This window comes from Anarrhichthys ocellatus, unplaced genomic scaffold (genome assembly GCF_004355925.1).
Source record: "Anarrhichthys ocellatus isolate YVR2014 unplaced genomic scaffold, GSC_Weel_1.0 scaffold3, whole genome shotgun sequence".
Taxonomy (NCBI): Eukaryota; Metazoa; Chordata; class Actinopteri; order Perciformes; family Anarhichadidae; genus Anarrhichthys; species Anarrhichthys ocellatus.
This window is the reverse complement of record NW_022280033.1, coordinates 15,437,882-15,442,495: the sequence shown is the minus strand read 5'-3', so window position 1 is coordinate 15,442,495 and position 4,614 is coordinate 15,437,882. Positions and strand designations below refer to the sequence as shown.

General features: G+C 44.1%; 1 protein-coding gene across 3 annotated transcripts in view; it reads right to left on the bottom strand.

The window, feature by feature from the left end:
- The window catches only part of ate1 (arginyltransferase 1), a 52,473-nt gene that overhangs the window by 26,656 nt on the left and 21,203 nt on the right, over nucleotides 1-4,614 (bottom strand). The gene's annotated exons all lie outside the window — the stretch shown is intronic.

The window sequence follows — 4,614 nt, the reverse complement described above, 5'->3', positions numbered from 1 at the left end:
ACACACACACACACACACACACACACACACACACACACACACACACAGCTCTGTGAGCCCACAGGACTGAACATCACCAATGGTGTGCCACATTCCTCCTTACCACCATGCAAGGTTTTCTTAAGTAGAGCTGGTAGTTAAAAATAAAATAAGATAATATCCCACTAGCTCAGGCGTCTTGAAAACTCAGGTCTGATTACCTGTCTGACACAATATACACCAGAGTCCATTTACTTTTGTGTGTGTGTGGGAGTAGTTGGGTGGGAAGGGATGATTCAATTGTCTAAATGCTGCCCCACATCAGAGGCCATATGATACGACATAAAAATGTTGTGGGTTTAGGCAAAAAGGAGGGAAAAAACAAAAAAAACAAAAAAAAACAGTGACTTGGGGGGCAGGTGGGAGTGTTGAAGGGTGACAGGCACCACATCTGGAGCAAGCCCTCTGTCTGTGTGTGTGTGTGTGTGTGTGTGTGTGTGTGTGTGTGTGTGTGTGTGTGTGTGTCGAGGGAACTGTCTGTCTATGAAAGCAGGCAGCCTGTTATTTCTTGGCACCAGTTCCCCCAGAAACACTGGAGGCTTTGTCAGAGGCCCCTCTGTGTCAGTTAAGAAGTTGTAAGTAAAAGGGAAAGAGCGAGAGGTGATCAGTGTGTGTAAGAAAGAGCGATTTTATTTATTTTTTTCTTACCCCACCTCAAGTATAAATGCTTGAGCACAATTATAGAGCTGTGAATGCCTGTGCAAAAGAAGCAATGTCTGTCTGAGTTTGCATGTTTGTTGGGGAGTTCGTACCATGTTCAAGGCCGATCTTGTCTGACTGACCTGCGCGTCACCTCAGACGACAGCTTAATGGTTGTGTCCTTGCCACTGTGACAACAATCTAAACATTCTCTGGAACACTTCAAACCACCCAGAGTTTCCCCTGCAGCCCCCAAATCGCTCTCATATGGCCTGAACACAGGGCCCTGTGAGCAGCACGCCGCATGATGGTTTCAACCACGTATAAATATCAGAAACGGGAACCTAGTGTATGATACTGACTCTCAGACCCTTTCTGTGTAGCATGTGTCGAGTTGCTTTTTCTAGAAAATCCCATAAGCCTGATCTGGATCTAATGATGGTCCGACATGGTAGAGAAAGGGATTTGAAGGAGAATGTGCACTGGAGAAACTATATAAAGAAGAATTGACTGATTATACTGACAAAAAACGAAATGACTATGCCAGTTCTAATTGTCTCGTGTGAGAAATGAAAATGTCCTTTCTTGCTACTGAGGTTGTTTTTCCCTGTAAGATTTTTCACAAACACTTCAAAGGACATTATTGTATGTGGTTGAAAGTCAGTGGACCAATGTGTGGCCTTGCTAGATTCTGCAGTGCACTGATGCCTTTTAAACATTCATTGATGTGTTTTTATGAGGAACACGTTGATGGAAAAGCCCAATTTGGACAGAGAGGGTGGCGTTTCAGCCAATGGGATGAAACGCCACAAAGCATCTGATCAAAACAGTTTTCTGGATAATTGTTTTCCAATAACAGAATGGACAAAGACTTGGCTTCTGCTAAGAGAATGTGACAGATTTTAGTTTAAACAGATTTTGGAATTAGCTTTGAGTTTAATCAATAGTGAATCACACAATATATTTGGGATGAGCATGGTTTTGTCTAGTTTCTTGCTTGTTTTACAGATTAATTTTCCCCCCGGTAATGATTTTCCCATGTTTCTATTTATTATATTCATTTGTAGTTTTCTTTATTTTCTTGTTGTGTTATTTAGCATTCATTCATCAGCCTGTATTATGTGGTTTATGAACATTATTTTGAAGACACAAAGCAGCTTCTTATTTCAAGTGCGGTTTGGGTCATTGCTGTGGATAAATAGCACATTCTGTCTATTCATTGCTTTTAGGTGGAAATCTAATCAGTGGGGGATGAGGGTTAACCATTTTTTTTTTTCATGCTTAACTCATCAACCGTGGAAATCTACAACATCGAGTTGTCAGACCTACTGCAGCAATGATGCCGCTGTGATTCTGGCTCTGATAACGAACAGATGTTGAACTCACACTCTTTTCTCTCTCTCTCTCTCACTCTCACTCTCTCACACACACACACACACACACACACACACACACACACACACACACACACAACCGCACAGAGCAAGTCCTGCGAGCAGGCTGCAGGTGTAGCACAGCTCACATCGTGAGCACCATTATCACGTACAGGTCAGTATGCAAACATATGTAGTTCTGCCGTGCCGTAAAGGACAAAGGGAAAGTCATTTACAGAACGGTTCTACTGTTGGTCGACTTTTCTGTTTTTTGGCTTACTGTACAGCCGAGGCATGCACAGTGGGGTCTGTGTCTTCACTACTATGGTATGTCAGCTGGTGCATTCCCTGCTGATGTGTATCTCCGTGTATTTACATAACGGAAATTGTCTCTCTCTTATCGCTCAAGGAAAGAAAAAGAGCCCGAAACACAAGAGAGACAGACGGAGAGAAAGGTTGAGAGCTGTGGCCATAATAAAAAAAAAAAAAAAAAACAACTTGGTGACTAATTGGCCAACACCCCTTTTAATGAGTGTTTGCCCCTTGGTTAGACACATTAGGAGGCTGTTAAGGAAAATAAATAGAAACAGAATGATTGCACGAACCCCACACAGCCCGTAAAACAGAGTTCCTCCAGCACATGCCACTTAGACCTCACTGAGGTCAATTGCAGTGACAGACACCTGCATGCCTACTGCTCGCCATGTCTGCAGTTACTGATGTGCCACTGTTTATCAGACTGCACAAATGTGTTTACATGTCTGTTTGTGGGCGTAAATCTATTTTAGAAAAACCCAGAGGAATCAGGAACAGCTGATGTTAATTACCTCAGCGTTTCAGCCCGAATCCTCTGCAATTTTGGTGAAGCGAAACACAACAGCACACAAATACGACAGTCAGTCAGTCAGACATAAGTCAGACGACCTGGATCCTACTTAGCTGCAGTTGGATTTGTAAGTATGCCGTTTGCATACATTTGTATAAATACCGGCTCACATGAGAGCTGATGAACCACACAGTATGCAGGCCCATGTGGTGAGTGTCTGTGTGTGTGCGTTTTAATAGCGCTCTGATTGGAGACAGATGTAGGCCGACACGCAGAGGTAGCGCATAATCACTCTGAAATGGAGAGCATTTGGAGAGAGACAGGAGAGGGGAGGGGGGGTAGGGGGAGTCAGAGAAAGAAATAAAAACACGTTGGGCGAGAGGAGGCCAAAGGAACGGAGACGGCGTCCTGAACCCGTCTGAGAGGACGGGACAGTGGAGGCAGGAAGATATGTGAGGCAGTATGCCACGGTACGTGTGTGTGTGTGTGTGTGTGTGTGTGTGTGTGTGTAATTCAGTGTGCCTGGCCGACAGCCTTGACGAGGTGATAAAAGCTTGTTTCCTATAAACACTAATGATGTTCATTAGTGAAGACCTGAGTGGGCCCACGGGGCAACACAAAGTGACTGTGTTTGTGCGTCCCTGTGTCAGTCGGGTTGTGTGTGCTCCTGGACCTCAATCCTGTTAAAGTGGCCGTTACAAGTGCCCATCCTGGTGTCTAATTGCTGGTGTAATTGTCCTGACCCAAGAGGTCCACTGGTGTTTCTGAAGGTTGCAGCTCACCGGGCCTGCTAAGTGCTCAGTGCTGCCTGGCTGCATATCTCACTCAGTGACCACAGAGAATGCCGCAGCTTAACAGTGAATCCTCTTCCAGATGCCATCAATATGCTTCATATTATAAGCATCTAATAATCTAATCAGTCAATGGATTTGAAGCAATATTGTATGAATTTAAAGCTGGGATAGGCAGTATAGTTTTGGTGTCATTAGGCAAAAAACTAACCCTTCAGCATCTGTTAATTAAAGTGGTCTGAGTGAAAACTAGGCTTCTGCACCTTCTCTTGGCTCCGTTTTCAGGCTTTAGTAAATCCTATTGGTGGCTTTACAAATGCAGATGCCCTTACACATTACTTCAGTGAAACCCTGATTCAATGGTGGAATATCCTGCAGGAAACACTGCTATTCCAGCATTTCAACAACTGCCTGCACTGTAAAGCAGACTTATGGAAAAGAGAGTCTGACGATATCTACGAAGCGGTTCAGAGACGGAGAGAAAATGGTGCTATTAGTTTACAAGTTAAAAGGTTACATGGTTTTCATTGTACAACAGGGTTGCACAATAAAAATTGTAGTGCTAAATAGGAAAGAAAACAACTTAGCCGGCTGCAGACCGTTACCGTGAGCTAGCCGCAGTCAGCTGAGCAGTCAGCTAAACTACAAGCAACATTTTCTCTTCATCTCTTTAATTGTTCAGCCCTCCAATACAAAAACATACTATCAGCTTCTGGTGCTTTAATGCGTACCACACCACATAGAGTGAAGAGCAGAGGCGAGTCCCGTCCTGTGAAGGCCACAGGAAAGGACTGGTCTTCACTTAGACAGGGCTAAAATAAAAACCCTCAGATATGAAACAAAAAACCCTTCCTGAATCCCTTAACCCCCCGCTCAATCCAGCTGGAGGGCTCTTGAAGAGAGAGAGAGAGAGAGAGAGAGAGAGAGAGAGAGAGAGAGAGAGAGA